Genomic DNA, 21,728 nt, shown 5'->3' on the forward strand with positions numbered 1-21,728 from the left:
ACCACCGGCACTGGTATATGTCCATCGGCACAAAATTGAATCTGTCGGCAGAGAAAAGGTTGCCGGCCGGCACCTTACACTGCCGGTCGGCAGAGTATTCTTGCAGAACCTGCAACTCACAGCAACAGAGGGCAAAACAAGGCATGACAGCATATTTCAAGACATGTATGCACTTCCCATGTCTCTTATCATTGTGATGACTCAAAGGGACATGTGCCTCGGTTCTCGGACCACCAATCACGCATTTCCATGCATGATGGCCCAAGGAACCAAGTATGCAACTTTGGTTTCAAATGCATGCAAACCAATCAAACAAATTAGGCCCAATTCCTATCACCAATTCAAGGAACAAGGCATGCATGCAAAATGCAATGCAACCTAGGCATACAAGCTAGGAATGCAACATGACATGGCAATGCGCTTATGCAATCATGCAAGCATGCATAGGGCAATACAAAAAAGTGCAAAGATGGACTTAAACATGAATTAGGCGACTCTAAAATAGGCCTAAAACAGTAGCCAAAGTGCTATAAAATGAAGGCTAAATGGCATGCACACACACATGCACATAAGGACCAACACTTAAGCATGAATCAAACAACATTCAAGCACACTTGAAAGGAGGGATCATGGACTAATTAGCATGCAACATGAGCCCTAAAATCATGTTATAAAATGATGCCAAATCAAGTTATAAATCAAGCCAAAACATGCAAAGAGTAGTCCAAGTGTTCAAGGCAAGTCGATAAGGCATTGAACTACACTTATCATGACCAAACATGGCATGCATTAAACAACTAAAAACAGATTTTTAGCATGTTAAAATAAGGCCAAAGGACTCCTTAGATGGCATCTAAGTGGCCCAAATTCAAAGGCATGCAAAGGCACCAAAACATGGAACATTGCAACACATGCTTTCAAAGCATTAAAGAGACATGCAAGGCAATCCAACAAGCATGGAAATGGGACTGAAATAACATGTAGGATGATTCCAAATCACCAAAACAATGCAAAGATGGCATGCTACACATGCACATACTCAAGGCCAACAAGCCCAAATACAAATGAGCTATATAATGCATGCAAAGATCAACCCAAACGACTATGGACAGAGCTAAAACATGGCAAAATAAGCACATAATCTTCACAAATGCAAGCCTAAAACATGCTCCAACTAAGGCTAACAACCTAGAACATGTTAAGGCACAAATAAGGCATTACATGGCAACTATGCTAAACATGCATAAGGTTCCAAAACCAACTTGAAATCATGTTATATCATGGATATATAAGCATGAAAAACAAACCAAACATGCTCAACACACACTCAAGCATAGGCTTCCTTAAGAGGCCAAAATGTGCCCTTTTCAAGGACAACAAGGAGAGGGGGTGGCCCTCTCCTTCTTGGGACTTCAAAGCATCATCTTCACCACTGAAATCCCTCAAGATTTCAGTGGTGAAGAGACCTCAACACCAAAATCCCGGAGCTAGCACAAAATGGCTCAAAATGAGGCCTTTTGAGGCCTAAGGGTGGTCAACAACCCTCAAACAACAAAACACTCTTAATAAACAATAAAGAGGGCCTAAAAACAGAACTTTTTTATGTTATACAACGAGCACAAAAACAGCTCTAAGATAGGTATAAAATCAAAGCAAAAATGGAGGAAAAAGGGACTAGTTTCTTACCCTTGTAGTCCTCTTCAACAATGGTGCTCCAATGGCCTTCTTGAGCTTGAATCCAACACCAAAATCTCAAAACACACTCTTTGGAATCTCAGCTCCAAGAGGAAGGTGAAACACTAGGTGTTTGTGTGCAATAGTAAGGCACAAAACACCTAGTGAACAAAATGGAAGAGAAAGAGAGATAGATTGTGTATGTCTAACCCTAACCCTAGAAAACCAGAGCTCTCCTCTGTCTTTTCTCTCTCAAAAATGTCTCAAGCCCCTTTTTTTTTTTGCCTTAGAGAGAGCTCTCCCTATAAGCCTCTTGTAAAGCTTACAAGACAAGCTTTGCAAGAGGGAGATCCCTCCATACACGTGTATGGAGGGGAGCAAAAGTTATACAGCTGTCCAAAAATATCTGCAAAAGCAGATGAACAGCAATCGGCCGGCAAAAAATGCCATCTTGGCCAAACAAAGTGCCGACCGGCACAAAAAAGTGCCGACCGGCAAACTAAATTGCCGGTGGCAGCAAAAACCAGCCGGTGGCATCTAGCCACTGCCGGTGATGGGTGGGGGATGGTCTACAAGCCCCAACCTGCCTCTCAAAGGCAAGATGCAAGTGTTTGGTGCAAAACCAGACACTAAACGGTCGAGTTCGGAGATCCTGAGGCGGGGCGCGCGAGCCGAGACCTCCGGGAACTCCAAACGAACACAAACATGGATAATCACCGAGTGTTCAAACGGTGACGTCCAAGTCTTGAGGACGGTCAAAAATGGGGTGTCTACAGTGAGCCTTAGCGCATTTGTTTCATGGGAGATATTTTAGCTGCCATATTAGGAGTTTTTGGGGTCCTATTTTGCATGCACAAATTCTGTTTTTGCTTTGTTTTGATCATGCCATGAGAGGTCATGTGGGTGGGGGGAAGTTGTCTCCTTTTGTGCCTTAACTTTGGGACCATAAGTTTGCTTGTTAACATAAGTTGATTGTTCATCATTTTGAGCACTTTTGGCCACTGTTTTGAGAAGGGTGAGGGCCTGCCCCTTTGCCATTTTAAGCCCTCTTGCATGCTTGCTCCATGTTTGTTGCATAGTTGTTCCATTAAGCCTTGTAGCTTATCAATCCCATGGTCAAATTGGTCCATGTTTGCACCATTTTTGTACCTTGTATGCTTAGCATTGTACATTTGTCATGTTGGTTGCATAATGCTTGTTGTGCTTTATATCTTGGTGGCATGATACATTTGAGCCTTGTTGAGCATTACATGCATTGCATTTACTTGGTTTGGGGTGTCAAACTAAGTTTGGGAATCAAGGACCATTCATACTTCAAGTGATGCAATGTGCCTCGATTCCCGGTCATCGGGACCTTTGACTCTAACTTGATAAGGCCTCGGTTTTCATTTTGTTTGTTGCATGCATCTTCATATCAAATGGCAAATTCGATCCTTTGACCCGCCATGTACCATTGATGGTTCAAGGTCGAAGGTCATGCTTCTTTGAGTTCAAAATATGATAAGAAGTAGGACCATGCTTACATGTGTCCAAGAACTCCATACCATGCACTGTCTGTTCTCTGTTTGCTGTCAAATTGTCTTCTGCAGGAAGTTTCTGCCGACCGGCAGAATTTAGTGCCGACCGGCACTATCTGGAGTGCCGATGAATCCAATGAAGTGCCGATGGGAACTGTGAAGTGTCGGTGGTAATTCTGTCCGGCCGGTGGTGCTCTGCAGGATGCAAGGAGCTCGCTCCAGTACTTTGGCAATTTTCAGAAAGACAAGGCAGTACAAACAGAGGCGACAGGAGTACAGTACGGGTTTTCCGGACGAGGCGGATTCGAGCATGCATCATTCACGCATCCCGGGGCAGAGGCTGCGACTACCCTTTTCTTTCCTTCGCCACCTTTCCTTTAAATTAAATTAGAATTTTTTGTAATAATTTTATTCGTTTATTATTTGGGACTGTAATATTAATTCGGACCCTCTGAGTGAGGGTAAACATGTAATAAGTGTGGGTGAGTGTGTGTATGTCTTCCAATCCCCATTTCTTTCTTCCCTTTTATTTACCTGCTTATGATGGTAGATTAGGGCATTTTCGAAATTAGCATACCTTATGATATGCATGCGTGCATTCATGCATCTGTTGACATGCACCGGGCTCGGTACATCATACTAACCGCATTCGTATTTTCAAATTCCAAAATTGAATACATGAATCAGTGGGTTGCATATCGTATGCCATTTTTAGGTTAACCGAGCCTAACTAAAATTGCATCTTGTATGTGTTGCATTAGGCAAAATAACATAAACTAGGACACGCACATTTGCTAACTAGTTTATTGTTTTGGCACGGAGTACAATGTAAGTGGTCATGCTTTAGCATCCAACATGCGTGTGAATGTTGCCATAATAGTATGCTTGCCATGCGGCTAAGTGTTTACATGAGATAAATTGCTTGAATGCCCGTGGGTGGAGGTCAAATTGCTTAAATTGGGATAATGCGTTAAAACTATATTTGTTTTAAGCCCACTAGATAGTGGCAAAACCGTCTTTTCCAAAAACCCACTCGAGGGTGGCAAAATCTGCATTTTAGCCTACTTGCGAGTAGCAAACCATTTTCAAAACGAACATGGGATGTTTTGTTCCAATTTGGGCAATTTGGTCTATACTTGTTTGCTGCGCACATAACATAGTAATTCTAGGCTAATAATTGGAATAAGAACACATAACGTTTTCAAAACTAGATATCACGGTTAGTAGAGGCTGGTCTTCGGACCAGGCGAGAGGGGGTGCTCATAGCTGACCTTCCCCGATCGTACCCAAGCTCCCGAGCCGAGACAACTCCGGTGATGACGGACATGTGGCCTTCGGCACCGAGTCAGGGTTTCCTAAATTCCCCCATTTTAAAATATTTAGGTGGCGACTCTGTATCTGGCAAAGCAGTCCATGTTTGGCACTACTTGTTCAAAAATCTGTTTCTCAAAACGATTTGCCAGATTTGGACTCTTTGGTTCAGATTAAGAACCGTGACACAAATCGAGTCCGAACTGTAGCACGAGGCCCACGCGGGCGCTGTTACACAGGGCCGTAAGACTTGAGCAAACAAACAAAATGCAAATGCAGTTGCTTGAACCCGAGGGTTGCCTACGTATCCCTTTGCAAGGAATCAAACCAGCGTAGTTTAGGGGCAGGATGCAAAATGATACTTAATTGAAGTGAAATAATGAAAATGATATATATTGCAACGAAACAATGCAAATGATATGCAATGTACTTGAATCATCAAACCACAAGCAGTGCAATACCACACCAATATCATAAAGGATTGGTGATGCTAATCAAACTATGTTTAACACAAAAAAGGTGCCGGAACCCTCAAACCACAATTCTCTTAGTGGAATAGGCGTGTGCACATGCAGAATTGTGTGTTTCACAGAAATAATACAAGTAATTGGGTGGCATGATATAAGTGAGGAATGATCTGTTGAGGAAAGATCGTGATCCTAAATGCTGAATGTAGTAAGACAAAATACGATGCAATGGATGCAGTGAATAAGGCGCAAGTCAAACCACATTTTACCTAGAAAAGGTATGGATACAAAACGGACCACGTATAACACAGAAAAGGTGCCGAAACCCTCAGACCACAGTTCTCTTAGTGGAATAGGCGCGTATACATTATCACAGAACCATGCTTCAACGAAGGAAATGTATGAGCACATGCTAGACTAAGCTTACCATGGAAAGGATGCACAAAATAGTGCGATGCAAGGTACATAAAATAGTGTGATGCGCAAGAAAGTGTGAGTGTAATGCACAAAAAAGTGCGACTACGTCCAAACGCGCCTCACGCGAGTGGAGAAAGAGTGAATAAATGCACAAGAAAGCGCGAGTGTGAATTGCACAAGAAAGTGCGATGTGCAAAAAGGCGCGAGTGTAAATACAGGATTTTAAGGTCTCCTAGACCAAAGAATGTACAAGATAGTGTGAGTGATGCACAACCACAAAGTGGACAAAACAGTGCGAGTGATACACAACCACAAGGTGCACAAAACAGTGCGAGTGATATACAACCACAAGGTGCACAAGACAGTGCGAGTGATACACAACCACAAAGTGCACAAGACAGTGCAAGTGATACACAACCACAAAGTGCACAAGACAGTGCGAGTGATACACAACCACAAGGCGCACAAGACAGTGCGAGTGATACACAAGACAGTGCGAGTGATACACAACCACAAGGTGCACAAGACAGTGCGAGTGATACACAACCACAAAGTGCACAAGATAATGCGAGTGATACACAACCACAAGGTGCACAAGACAGTGTGAGTGATACACAACCACAAAGTGCACAAGACAGTGCGAGTGATACACAATAACAAGGTGCACAAAATAGTGCGAGTGATACACAACCACAAAGTGCACAAGATAGTGCGAGTGAGATGAAATTGTGAAATAGATGCACTGAGTAAGATTATTGTGCGATAGATGCATGATGTTAATTGAAAGCATGTTCTACGCATGAAACAAGCATATTCTATGCAAGCATATTCTATGCATGAAACAAGAGCATATTCTATGCAATATTGAAAGCATATTCTATGCAAGAGACGGGCATATTCCATGCAACATTGAAAGCATATTCTATGCAAGAGTCATAAACGATGCGCGGTATGCATGGAACAAAAGTGTATATGAAAGTGCACATTCTATGCAAGAAGGGGGGCAAATATGTACTTTGGTGCCTCCAATTTACCTCTCGGAGGACTTTGCAACATGCTCAGCTCAAAAAAAGGATACATCCCACCCATATTGGCAAGGGGTAACATCTGTATGTGAAAACCACGGGTGTTGCTTGGACTGCCATTCTGACTTGAAGCAGGCTTAAGCTTGGGGTCGAGATACACTCATACTCCAGAGAAAAGCGAGGCTTGAGAAGGTGCACCTGGAATGCAGCCTTGGAATTTGCCGAAGTTGAAACACACTAAGATGCTCCAAATTTTCCCTCTTTTCTTTTGCTTTGCAGTCCGGAACCTATGTAGCCTCAGATTGGTCCTGATTTTATTGTTTTCACATGACCTGGATTGAACCCTGCAGTTTTATGAAAGAACAAATCCTATTTTGCACATATGTGGAGAACGGCACAGCACTCTGAGCACAAAATGATTTACTTTGAAATTGAGAGTGAGAATGAGTTCTTAACCAGGTATTGAGCCTACGACTGACCAAAGTCAAAACGACACAACAAAGGGAAAACAAACGTAAAACAACCTAAACACATCTATTGACACTCAAAACGACTCAAAACAAGAATCGAGACAAACAAAACAACAAACACAACACTTGGACATTTGCTATCCATAGGTGGGAGACCTCTTGATTCACGAGGAGCCTGTTTATTTGGATATTATTTCCCAGCCTTTCTCATTTGTGATTCTCACATCACTATGGCACTCAATCTCTATTTTCTCTGAAAAGCCCTTTCCTCACTTTTCTCTCAGCGCACATATCTCTATTCTTTAATCTCTCTTATTTTTTTATCCCTCCCATGGGTGGTTGATAGATAAACAGGAAGTTGTGGGCTCTTACCTAGTATTCTACTAGATTCTCCTTCTTTCGCTCACAACTAGTGAGCTTTCCCACAGAGGGGGTGTGGCGCGACTGGATGTACAACAGATTTGCAATTGATATCGGTTGACGACGCTCTTGGCCAGTTTGGATGTGGTCAGACTTGTCCAGATAAGGGAGTGGAATATCTTGCTCCATTCTAGTTTGTGCTTCGCCCATGGCTTAATACCTCATTGCTTGGAGGATGAGAAAGCGCTTGGCTTTCTGTTGTTAGCTTCAGTTGTGCCCTTTTTTGGCAAGTATAGTGCCCTTTCTGGCGAGTATGGTGCCCTTTCTGGAGAGTATGTTGACAACGTGGAGAAGATAGAAAACCTGACTCAACTGTGCCCCTAGTTCATCATTTTGACCATTTTTTGTTTTTAGCTTGCTGTTAAAACAATTTTGACCAACATGAGAGTTAGATGAACTTACTTGTTTGACTTTCTTATTTGAAATCAAGCAACTCAGGTTGTGAGCATTGAAAATTTTCCTTTTTGGGTCCAAAAAATGGTATAGTTTTGGAAAAATGGAATAATTTTTGAGAAAATTAGTCAACTTCGATAAAAATTCTCAAAAACTATTTTTACAAATGGCCACTGCTTGACCAACACAAAATCTACTCTCGAGATGCACAATCTCAGATCTGAACTTGAAATGTCTTGCAGCTGAATCTTGTAACGGAATAGGATAGTCTGATTTTGAACAAAGATGAGCATGAAGACGAGCCAATTTGCACATGGATAAGATAACCGAGTTGAACAAGGATAAACTAATCAACATGGATGAGACTAGCAGGTTGAAAATGGTTGAGGCTGGACTTCAGGATGCAGTTGCCTACGTATCCCAAGGATGGGAATAAGGCTGTACGTAGTTCCGGGTTAAGGTGCACTCGGGTGTTGACGCTCTCCTTTTGCGCTCTAACTTTTGCCAAAGCCGCCCTTTCGGGTTTTCAACCTTGCGAGCTCTGTTTTTCTTTTCTTTTCATTTTTTTTCCTTCTTTTTTTCTTTTCTTAACTTTTTATTTCTTTTCATCTTTTTTCTTTCCTTTTTTTCTTTTTCATTTGCTCTAACTTTTGCCTGGGTCGGCTTTCCTGATTTTCAGCCCAGTGAGCCTCTTAAGGATAAAAAAGTGTAACTTGTCCATGTTGACTGGTCGTAGGATCTCGAAGCCATCTGAATCCAAGAGAATGGCTCTTGTCCGCTAATGATGTAGGAGTCCATCCAACCGGATCTGAATTGCCCTTAGTGTTGCGGATAGGAACTCGATTGTCCTTCAACAATAAATTTTCTTCTTCCACCTGTTGGAATTTGGCTTTCTTGCCGGTCTTCATTGGTTTGAGAGATGACCCAATTTTGAATCTTCGAGCACATCTGACATTTTTGCCCCTAGTTCAAGGGCTACTTCTGATCTAGCTCTGCAAGCTTCCTTTGATGACATATGATCTTGTTGATATGACCTTTTTGCCCCTAGTTCAAGGGTTACTTCCGATCTGACCATACAAGCCTTACATTATGATTGATTGTTGAACATTCTGAATTAAAGTTCAAGGTTTGAAAGCAAAAGGGGTCGAGCCTTGAGGCTGAGAGCAATCCTATGCTACACAATCTCAAGATCAATTCTATACATGTCTTCGCAGGACCACACAAAATATTTTTTGAAATCTTTTAAGAAAGTGACTAGTCGTTCAGGTCAAAGACAATATAGAACCAATCTAGATCAAGCCAGGATCCTTCTTAGTACTCACATTAACAAACATGATCTCATTCATTAAGGACTTAGCATGCCTCTCTTTCTCTCAGTTGATCAAATTTTTGCAAATCCCGAGGAATTCCTTCCTCTTTGTTTTCATCACGGTTTTCGAAAAGTTTTGAAAACCTTAGGTTAATGCAATGATTTCAAGGCACATAAAAGTAAGTGAAAATCTCTGCCGTTTCATTAAAATCTTCTAGCACAACTGGCTCAATGGCAGAAATAGACGCAAAAGAAAGAATGTAAAAGACAAACACAAAACAAGCAAGTGATGTCCGAGGTAACACCCCTAAAATCACCCGACTCTAACACAACAAGACTGACTCGATACAACAAGATAGACTCAATACAACATAACAAAACTGGCTCAATACCCAAGTCAAAAAGTACAATAAACAACATTTTCAAATTGCTCAAAATAGTACATGCCCTCCCTATATCCGGAGTAAAATAAGCACCATCAGCAGGTGGTTCATCCCCGATCACATAATCACAATATCTCCTAAGTTCATCGATCCAGTACCGATAGACTTTGTAGGACCTGGTGCAACGATGACCTCGTTGTCAATCAAATCTTGTATTTCATGGTGAAGATGAAAACAAACGTCAGTGTCATGACCGATTTGTTGATGGAAGACACAATACTTGGCAGCATTATGCTTAGCTAGAAAGGGATTCGGGAGAGGCCAAGGATTGAGTGGTTTGAGATACCCTTTCTCCATCAGTACCTTCAATGCATAGGTTAGGCTCATACGGAGTTGGGTGAAGGTTCATTTGGGGGAAGATGAAGCACTAGGTTTAGAAACATCGGCAAATGGAGTAGCGGGTGTTGGTCGGGTATCCATAGGCTTGGGATTGGAATTAGGATGGGTATTTCTGGTAAAACATCCCTTTTCGTTGTTTGGCCCCTGATTCAAAATGCTCTTAGCCTGAGCGACAAAAGTGTACTCCACAGTTTTTGCAACAACTGTAAGCACTTGCTGTCCGTTCTGTTTTTTGACCTTCAATGCCTTGATAGCCCACCGAAGTTGTGCATAAGGATCAATACTTGTCCCGGCTTTGTTCCTACCACTTGCTTCAGCTTGGCCAAGAGATTGGGTCACTATATCAGAGTGGAGCCCGGTTGTGGTTGACATGCCACCACCCAGATCTGAGATGGCTTCAGGTTGACCCTTGTCAATTGCAGCTCACCCCAAGATTGAGGAGCCTTTTGGATTGAAATTTCTGGCCCATGATGTGGTTGATGATGGAGCCAAAATCCGAAAGGCTAAATCTGCCACAGTTTTTTGCAAATCTTCAATCATGCTCCCTAGCTCAGAAGTAGTGGGTTCATGGGTTTGAGATGATCGGGGTTCGAGTGCATCCACCATGCATAAGTCCATGTTGACTGGAATGAACACCTTAAGCTTGGGTAAATGGGCCGGAGTGATGTATATGCTGGGGTCGTAGGTAGATGGCAGTGCATAGTTTAGATTGAGATGTGGTGGTGACGGGTCAGTGGTGGCCTGAGGTCCCTTTAGTGGAGCTGTGATCTCTTCGTCAATAAGATCCTGAATCTTATAACGGAGGCGGATGCAACAGTTTGTATCATGACCGTGCTGTTGATGATAGGCACAGTATTTAGCTAGGTCATATCTTAGTGGAAGAGGATTTGGGAGGGATCGGGGTTCTAGGAGTTCTAGGTATCCTTTTTCTCGCAGCATTTTCAAAGGTTGAGAGAGACTCATGTAAAGAGGATGGAGATTTCAAGCTTGGTGCCGAGTTGAAGTGGTTGGTCTTTGGCTATTATCGGAAGAAAGATTTTCGATGGGTATGGTTGTAGTGTTTACTTCTTCTGAGCATTTTAAAACTGCGTTACCACTCGTAATAGCATCAGAAGTACGAACGACATTCTTCCTCATAAACTCATTACTTTCCACAATGTACCCTTGTTGGATGGCATCCTTGATTTGAACCCCAATTTCATGGTGGTTCGTAAAGTTGAAGATCAGCTTTTGCCATATCTCAGCTTGCCTAGCCATATCTTGCTGCAGCAAATCTATTGATTGCTGAAAACGGATCAGCAAATCCTCTAGATTTGTCGGAGATTGAGCCATGAAAGGGGTAGATGGTCGTGCTCTGAACAGAGGTGATCTTGTTGATAAATGTCAGAATAGTGGAATCGATGAGCCCTGCTTGGCCCTTCTTTGCCTTGCCTCTAGCAAAGCAAACACTGGTTGCCCTTGGAACTAAACCTCCGACCTGACAAAGTCTATCAACACAAATTCGGTGTACCTGGGGGATATTGGAGCCTTCTGAAGCTATGGTTCCAGGACTACCTAGCAAAAGAGAAAACAAACAGCACCTCAGCCTGATTTCACTAGAACAGATATGGGCATAGCTGAATGACTGTACTCTTTACTGAATTCTACCCCAAAACAGATACGAACCATACCACTGATATGAAGCACCCCTATACAATTTCACTACAAACCACTTACCAGGTAAAGATAGCCAAAACACCCCTATGATGGGGTAGGGTTACCCTGTCCTAGTTTCGTCAGGAGCTAGGGGTTCACTGTGCAACCATGCGGTTTCAAAGAATCCTGCATTCAGGTGAGCAACCTGTCCTAGTTTGGAATAGCCTTTATGGCTTCCGATATGCAACTAGGTCGATTGGTCAAAAAAGGGTACCTCAGTAAGACTACCTAATATACCTCTCACACCTAATACCGAGAAGTGAAAGGAGGATCAAACGGTACAACGGTAGTCTAGATCCAAGGGTTGTGTTCCCATCGTAGCAGAGCTAGCAACCGATCAGCCTTTTGGCGAGATTCTCCAAGTAAGCCTCCGGCAAACCACTTAGGAATAGCAGATGGCAAACACTATAACTTAGGTGGACCAATGCAAATGCAAATGCAAAGAAACACATAAGTGTAAATAAAACAACATATCATGAGTTCGAGTCAAGTTCTCTAAATACCAAGCAGAGTCGCCAGAAACTGTGGACTCGCCTTTTTTCATGCCCCCGCCTTTCGGAAAGGGTTTGAAAAGAAGGCCTCATAGTTCGGACTCCCGCGGTTCTGAATCTAATCTCACAAAGTGCAATGTGAAACTGATAAACACCAAAGAGTCTAAATCCGACAAACCATTTTGGAAAATCGTTTTTAAATCAAAATATTGGCAAAATTAGACTGCTTTGCTAGATTACAGAGCTGCCACCTAAATATTTTACTTTTGGAAAATTTAGGAAACCCTGACTCGTGCCAAAGGCCATGTATCTGTCATCACCAAAGTTGCCTCAGCTCGGGAACTTAAGTACGAGAGGGGAAGGTGTTGAAATGATCACCCCCGCTCGCCCGATCAAAGATCAGTCTCGACTAATCATGATATGTTCTTTTATAAACATTATGTGTTCTTATTCCGATTATTAGACTAACTTTACTATGTGACACGCACAAACAAGTATAGACTAAAATCGCGAGAATTGGAACAACTAAACTTATGTTTGTTTTCGAAAATGGTTTGAAGTTGCCACCCTCAAGTAGGCTTAAAGATGTGGATTTGTCACCTCAAGTGGGCTTAAAGCTCACATTTGTTGAATTATTCCAATTCAAACAACAAAGCCTTCATCCATAGGCATTCATGCAGTTTAGCATTTAAGCACATAGCCTCATGGAAAGGATGCTAAATATGGCAATATGGCAATCACACTCATGCAAGTATGCTAAAGCATAAAACTTACCGAGTACTCTAAGCCAAAACAAAAGCTAGTTAGAAAGATGCATGATCCTAACTATACAAGATGCCTAATGCAACGCATGCAATATGAAATTAATTGGCTCAGCTACTAATATGGCATATGATACAATTTGATAACATGCTTTGAAACACGTATTCAAATAAGTATTGAAATTGACAATGCAGTTTGAATGATGCGCCGAGCCTCGGTGCATGCAAGACAAATGAATGATGTAAACATGCAAGTATGAGGTATGCTAATTGAAACATGACCCTAAACAATCCATTGAAAGCAGTTAAGTAAAAGGGAGAAAGAAGTGGGGTTGGAAGACATGCACACACGCACACACGCACACTTATTACAACATTGCGCCCTTGCGAAGGAGGGTATGAATGAATAAGCTAACTAGCTATGCTAATTAAGCTAACTATTACAAACCAAAACTAATTAACTATTCTACCTAATTATTATAACACAATTGAAACTAATTAACTAACTTATTCTAAGCTAATTAATTACAACAAAATGAATTAAGCTAATTAATTACAACACTTGTATGAATGAAATAGCTAACTTAATCTAAGTTAACAAAAGCGACTAAATGGCCTCAAGGGACGCACACATGCTCGGTTGCTCCACTCGAAAATGCCATTGCCTTGCTATTGGATGCCACTGTTTGCACTCGTTTTGATCACTGAAAATTGTGCCAACTCCCAGAATGCCTCTGCTCCAACTCAAGAGCACATTTGTGCAAAATTTCACTAGTGGCCGGTCGGCTACAAAAAGTGACTGTCGGCTACTACAATTGGCCAGTCGGCTAGTTCAAGTGGCCGTCGGCCACTAAAACTGGCCGGTCGGCCACCCCTTCTCTAGACTTCTCCTTTTGCTGCAACAGAGAACAAACAGAGGCAAAACAATGTATTTTCAAGGAATGTGTGTATTGCTACCCTACTTATCATCACACAAGCTCAAATGAGTGTAAATCTTGGCTCTCAAACTATCAACCAAGCAATTTTCATGCATGATGGCCAAAGAACCAAGCTTGTATGAGTTTAATGAGTGCCAAACAAGACTCAAAAGACCACCACCCTATCATGCATGATCAAGGGTCATGGTAACCAAGAAAAGTGGCACGTTTCATCACTTTGAGTATGAAACGTCCTATTTTTCTTATGTTCGAATTAACGTCCGATCCAAACACATGCAATGCAATACAAAGAGTGCTTATCTTGCACACTTTTACTTGTTCATATTTTATTTACTCGTTTTAGCTTACCAATCCATTCTTCAATTGATTAGTCCAAAAGTGAGTGTCCTCTAATGGAAGAGGTGTCAACCAAGGGATGATTTAAGTCAAGAGAGAGGTCATGCCTTTGGTTAGTAGAAACCCCCAAGAAAGGATTAAAACCATTAAGTACAAACCTCGATCTCAAGCTTAAACAAAACTCGAAGGTTAACCAACCCTCAAAGCAAGTAAAAAAGTGAAGAAATGAGGGAGGTTGCAGATATTTAGGTGTTGGAATTAGGCATCAAAAAGCATTAAAACATGCAACCAAGACACACAAATGATGCTCAAAGCCCAAAAACACTAAACTAGTGAAGGGATTTGCACTACAACTATGTAAAACAAGACTCACATGACCAAAGCAACCCAAAATAGAGCTAATTCATTCCAAATCAGAGGCAAACATATGCTGGAAATAAGCTAAGTTAAGCCACAAAAACATGCTACCATGTGATGCTAACTAGGCTTGCAAGTAAGACAGAAGGAGGGGAGGCCAACCCCTCCATTTTTGGATTTCAAAACAAGTTTTTACCACTAAAAAACCTCTAAATTTTAGTGGTTAAAAGGCCAAAAGAGTTGGTTTGAAAGTGATGAAAAGATGGGACATAAGCTTCACAAGTTAAAGAACAAAAGGGAGAGACAATCCCCTACCCCAAAAAGGCCTTAAACCACCATTTTTAGGACTGAAAAATAGAGGTTTTTGTAGTTGAAAACCAGACCAAAAACAGTACAAAGAGATGGCAAAAACAAGTATGAAAAACAAGCTTAAAGGGGAAAGGTTATACCTCTTGAAGCCAAGCACACTTTAGGCACAAATGAGGCACCAAATCGAGCTAAAATCACCTTCTAAAGCTCAAAGAAGGTCCTAAGGAATCTCAGCCCAAAGATAAACAACTTTGATCAAGGATGTCTAGGCAAAGGAGAAGTGTATCTCTACTTGTATGCACAAAAAGGCAAGAGAGAGAGAGAGAGAGAGAGAGAAATCTAGAGAGAGAGAATTGTAGAGAGAGAGGATTTTTAGAGAGAGAGGCTCCCAAAAATTTTTAACCTTGCAATATGAGAGATATGGCCGGTATATATAGCAATATATGAGCTTCAGGTTGAAATATCTGAATTAGGACAGCTGGAGCAATGTGAAAACAGCTGGAGGGAAAATATCTTCAAAATATCTGAGTTTTTGACACCAGTGGCCAATCGGCCGCTTTTGGTGGCCGACGGCCAGTTTAGTAGCCAACCGGCCACCTTAAGTGGCCGACAAGCACAACAAGTGGCTGACAGCAAAAATCTGCTCTCCAGGTCCAACTTCAAATGGGCAGAACTACTTCGTCTGGACTTCTTTACCGGTCATTCTTGTGCCTAAATTGAAGCTCCAGAAGTCTTCTTTCCAATGGTGGAAGCCACACATCAAAATTACAAGTGTAAAAAACGATATGCCTCTTTTAGTGAAGACTGCTCAATTTCGGTCCTAACCGGATTGATACCCAATTTTAACCAACTGTATCTCCCTCATCTGGACTCAGCTTTAGGAGATTCTTGAGTGTAAAATGAAGCCCAGAAGTCCACTTTCCAACAGTGGTGGCCGCATAGCTGAAATACAAGTGTTCAAATGGATTGTTCCAATTTAGTGAGTGCTGCTCAACTCTCTCTTAACGGTTCATGCCCAACTTCTTTTCTTCAACTCCAAACCCCTAAACAAGATGTTTTAAAGATTTTTTCAAAGAGTTCACCTCTCTTTCATTCATTTCCACTTTGTCCTTGCTCAGTTTACGGAAAAGCGCAACATTTAACGAAATGGCAAGCCTCGGAACATCGTAGAAACTTTTTTAAAAAATGTTTTGGAAGAGAGGATTTTAAGGTCTAAATTAATTTTGGTCCAAAAATGGGGTGTGAGGTTGGGATTTGGAGCTCCTCTTGCCGAAGAAATCGAACTTTTGCACTGCACACCTTTCGTCACCAAGTAAGCAATCAGTGGCGTCCAAGTCTTAAGGGTAGTCAAAAATGGGGCTACACGACCTAAATGTTTTTGGAAAATTTAGAAAACCCATGACTCGTGCCAAAGGCCACGTGTCCGTCATCACCAAGATTGTCTCGACTCGGGAACTTAGGTACGAGAGGGAAAGGTCATGAATTGAGCACCGCCGCTTGCCCGATCAAAGATCTACCTCTACTAATCATGATATGAATCTTATCTACATTATATGCTCTTGTTCCGGTTTATTAGGCTAGCATTACTATGTGATGCACACACACAAGTATAGACTATTTTGGAAAACTTGGAACATTTGATTTCATGTTTATTTTGAAAAGAGTTTGTGAATGTGCCACTCGAAAAAGTGGGCTTAAACGTACATGAACCAAATCGTTCCAATCTAAGCAACTAGCCTTTATCCACAGGTATTCAAGCAATTTATCATTTAAGCACTTAGACTTATCGTAAGCATACTAAATATGGCAACACCACACTCGTGCAATATGCTAAAGCGAGTAAAAGCTCACCTAGTACTCCAAGCCAAAAAGTTGATAAGTTAGAAAGATGCATGATCCTAACTATGCAACATGACTAATGCAACACATGCAATATGCAATTACTAGGCTCGGCTACTAATATGGCATATGAAACAATTTGATAGCATGCGGTTTAAGCACGTATTCAAAGAAACACTAAACTAACAATGCAAGTTAGAAAGATGAACCGAGCCTCGGTGCATACAATACAAGTGGATGCAAACATGAAGTATGCTAAATAAAATGTGATGCTCTAAGCTAACCATCATAAGCAGTTAAATAAAAGGGAGAAAGACGTGAGGTTGGAAGATATACACGTTATTACAACATTGCGCTCTCACAAAGGAGAGTCCGAATAAACTAACTAGCTAAACTAATTAACTACCTATTACAAAATGAAATGAATAATTTAGCTAAACTACTTAACTAATTATTACAAACTGAATGAATTAATGAATGGACTACTTAATTAACTAATCTAGCTACTTAAAATAATTACAACACAAAACGAATTAGCTATTCCAACTAATTAATTACAAAGCCACTATGCTAAGCACAACACTAATATATTTACAACACGGATCCAGAGGATCGATGGAGGGCTCATGCATGAATGCGGTTTTCATCCAAAAAAGCCACTGTTTCTACTGCTGAATGCCTCTGTTGCACAGTAGAACATTTGCACTGATTTCCACTTCCAAACCAACTCTGTTCTGTTGGGGAATTACACTACTAGATTTTGCACAGGTGGTTGGCAGAGGGCCTGCCAGCCACAGAAGGTGGCCTACCGACCACCAATAGTGGCCTGTTGGCCACTGCTAACTGGGTTGTCTTGCTGCAATAGAGAGCAAATAGAGCAAAGACAATGTATTCTTTAGGGTTTGTTTGCACAATTTTACCCCTCCTTATCATTTGAACAACTTAAAGAAGTAGTAAGTTTGATTCACAAACCACCAATGGACGCAATTTCATTGCATGATGGCTTATGAATCAAGTGTGCAAATTCAATGAATGCAATAAAACAAAACTCTCAAAACCACTATCATGAAAGATCAAGAGAAGTAGTTGACAATGAATCTTGAACTGTTTTCATCACTAATGAGTATGAAACGACTCAAGACTCAAGGGTTCAATTAACGTCCAATTGAACCCAAACACGTTATTATCTTGTACCTTTTTTAGCCTCAATTTTATTACTTCATTTTAGATTACCATCCATTCTTTAATCAATTGAGTCCAAAGGTGAATTTAAGTCCTTTAATGGAAAGAGGGCTCAAACCAAGAGTTGCTTTGGGCATGAAAGAGACATCATACCATTGGTAATGAACCACCAATGGGATTAAACCATTAAGCATGACATCTCAATCTCATACTAAAACAAGCAAGTAGTTTGAAACCACTTTCAAAGAAAAACAAAAGCCAAGAAAGAAGAGAGGTTGCAGAGGTGATTAAGAGTGATCACAAGTATGGAAAGCCATAAATAAATGCAATCAACTCAAATAAGATGGTGTCTAAGACCTAAAACACCAAACTCATGAGGAAAATTACACTACAAGCATACAAAACAAAGCTCAAATGCAATAAACACTTAAAAATAGTCCTAAAACAGTGCTAAATAAATCCTAAAACATGCTGAAATTAAGACAAAAATAGCTAGAATGATAAGCTAAAACATGAATCATCCTATGCTAGTAAGCAAGACATAAGAAGGGGAGGCTAACCCCTCCAATTTTGGACTTCAAAACATGTTTTAGCTACTAAAATAACTCTGAAAATCAGTATTTAAAAGCTCAAAAAAAGATAGTGTAAAGGTGGGAAACACAAGGGAAAAGGCCTTAAAAGCAAGGTGTAAAGAAGGGTGAACCACCACTCAACCTTTATTGGCCTTAAAACCCAAGTTTCAACCAAAAAATACAGAGTTTTATAGGCCAAAAATAGTTGGAAAATAGTAAGAAAAAGAGTGAACACAACAAGTAAAGAGGCAAAACTTTATACCTCTTGAAGAGGAGATAACTTTCAAGCTATAAAACAAGGCAAACACTCCCTCAAGAGTTCAAACAAGGCTATACCTCAGCTCAAAAATGGAGAGGTTTGGTTAAGAGTGTATAGGCAAAGGTGAAGAGTGTATAGGCAAAGGTTAAGAAATTTGCAAGAGAGAAAGGAAAAATTTAGCTCCAAAATTTTTCTAACCCCAAAGCAAGAGGGGAGGTCTCCTATATATAGAAAACCAAGCAACTCCCTCAGAAATATCAAGATATACACGTGGGATCTGTGCAAATAGCTAGCACAACTGTCACAAAATATCTACAAAACACATTGGTGGCCAGCAGCCAAAAGTTGTGCTCGGCTGCCCACTGCAAGGGCAATAGGCCACAAAAGGTTGCAGGCTTGAAAAACTTCAGTTTTGGTCCAAGAATGAGGCAACAAGGTGTGGCTCGCCTTTTTCGCACCCCCCTTTCGGAAGGTTTGAAAAAAGGCCTCACAGTTTGGACTCCTGCGATTCTGAATCTAATCTCACTAGTGCAATGTGAAACTGATGAACACAAAGTGTCCAAATCCGATAAATCATTTTGAAAAATTGATTTTGAATCAAAAAGTGCCAAAATTGGACTGCTTTGCTAGATACAGAGTCGCCACCTAAATATTTTATTTTGGAGAAATTTAGGAAACCCATAACTCGTGCCAAAGGCCACGTGTTCATCATCACCAAAGTTACCTCAGCTCTGGAACTTAGGTACGAGAGGGGAAGGTCATGAATTGAGCACCCTCGCTCGCCCAATCAAAGATCAACCTCTACTAATTTTGATATGATTTTTATAAACATTATGTGTTCTTATTTCGGTTATTAAACTAGCTTTATTATGTGATGCGCACAAGCAAGTATAGACTAGTTTGCTCAAGTTGGAACAATTCAACTCATGTTTGTTTGCAAAAATGGTTTGAATTTGCCACCTCAAGTGGGCTTAAAGTTTGCGAATTTGTCACCAAACGTAGTGGACTTAAAACATGATTTGCCACTCAACAAAGTGGGTTGAATCGTTCCAATTCAAACAACAAGCCTTCATCCATAGGAATTCAAGAAGTTTTAGCATTTAAGCACATAGCCTCATGGCAAGAATGCTAAACACGGCAATCAGTTACACTTATGCAAGTATGCTAAAGCACTAACAACTCACCTAGCACTCCAAGCTAAGAAAACAAAGTTGGAAAAAATACATGATTCCTAACTATGTTAAATGACTAATGCAACACACGCAAGATGCAATTAATAGGCTCGACTGCTAATATGGCATATAGATCGATTTGATAACTTTCGATTAAACACATATTCAAAGATTTATTTGAAATTGCAATGCAGTTTGAATGATGCGCCGAGCCTCAGTGCATGCAATATGAGTGAATGGATGCAAGCATAAGGTATGCTAATTGAAATTGTCCCTAATCTAACCATCGAAAGTGATTAAATAAAAGGGAGAAAGGCGTGGGGTTGGAAAACATACACACATGCACGCACGCACACTTATTACAACATTACGCCCTCACGAATGAGGGTCCGAATGAAATTAGCTAAGCTACACCACTTAACTAATTATTGCAACAAAATGAACTAACAATTAACTACTCTAGTTAACTAATTTACAAAGCGAAATCGAATAACTAGTTAAATTGGCTAATTATTTACAACACTTAATTAGCTACAATTAATGAATTACAACGCACATTCAAACTACATATCTAGACGCTAAATAAGCTTGAAATGCAAGGAAGGCTCATGCACGTGCTCAGTTTCCACCCGAAAAGCCATTGTTTTGCTGCTATAAGCCTCTGTTTGCGCATTTGATCATTAAAAATCTTGCCCACTTCTAGAACACCTCTGCTTCATCTTACCGACAGACTGTGCAAATTTCATTGGTGGCCAACAGGGGGCCGGTCAACTACCACTGGTGGTGGCTGTTGGCCACTGATGATTTGGACTTTCTTGCTACAACAAAGAGCAAACATAGCAAAACAGTGTATTTCTCAAGGGTTGTTTGCACACCTTGCCTCTCCTTTTCATGGGGAAATCAAATGAGGGACAAGATTTGGTTCACAAACCACCAATCAAGCAATTTCATTGCATGATGGCTTGTGAAACTAATTGTGCAAGTTTAATAAATGCAAAATGAGACCAAAATGACCATCACCCTATCATACATGATCAAGGGCAATGGAGACCTGGGAAAATGGTACATTTCATCACTTTTGAGTGTGAAATGTTCTATCTTCCTTGTGTTCAAATTAACATCCGATTTGAACACATGCAATGCAACACAAAGAATGCTTATCTTGCATCTTTTACTTGCCAATTTTGTTTACACATTTTAATTACCAAATCATTCATTAATCCATTAAGTCCATTGGTGAGTGTCCTCCAATGGAAGGAGGGCTCAAACCACAAGTTGCTTTGGGCATGAAAAAGGCATTACAGTGTTGGTAATGAACCCCCTAAGGGATTAAACCATTTGGTGTAGCACCTCAATTTCACACTTAGGCAAACAAGTGGTCTGAAACCACTTTCAAAGAAAAACAAAAGAATGAAGAATTAAGGGGGATTGCAGAGATTGTAGTGCTGAAATTAGGTGAGAAAAAATACTAAAACATGCAATCAACTCAAACCAATGATGGCTAAAGCCTAAAAACACCAAGCTAGTGAAGGGATTTATGCTACAACTATGCAAAACAAGACTCAAATGAACTAACCAGCCCAAAACAGAGCTAAAATAGGTTATTTCAGAGACTAAAACATGCTGGACTTGAGCTAAGTTAAGCTAAAAAAACATGCTAACATATGAAGCTAACTAGGCATGCAAACAAGGCACATGGAGGGGAGGCTAACCCCTCCAAATTTGGACTTCAAAATAGGTTTTTTTCCACTGAAAAACCTCTGAAATTCAGTGGTTAAAAGGGCCAAAAAGGTTGATTTAAAAGTAGCGAACAAAGGTCCAAAAGCTTTACAAACAAGGGAGCAAGAAGGGTGAACCACCCCTCAACTAAAAATAACCTCAAACCAACAATTTTAAGCCATAAAAAACAGTGCTTTTACAGTTCAAAATCAGCCTCAAAACAATTGAAAAAGATAGGAAAATAAGTATCTAAAACAAGCTAATAAAGCAAGTAAGCTACCTCTAGAAGCAAAGAACAATTCTAGGTACAAAA

This window comes from Camellia sinensis, chromosome 10, assembly GCF_055761805.1.
Source record: "Camellia sinensis isolate YWXY chromosome 10, ASM5576180v1, whole genome shotgun sequence".
In the NCBI taxonomy this organism is placed as follows: Eukaryota; Viridiplantae; Streptophyta; class Magnoliopsida; order Ericales; family Theaceae; genus Camellia; species Camellia sinensis.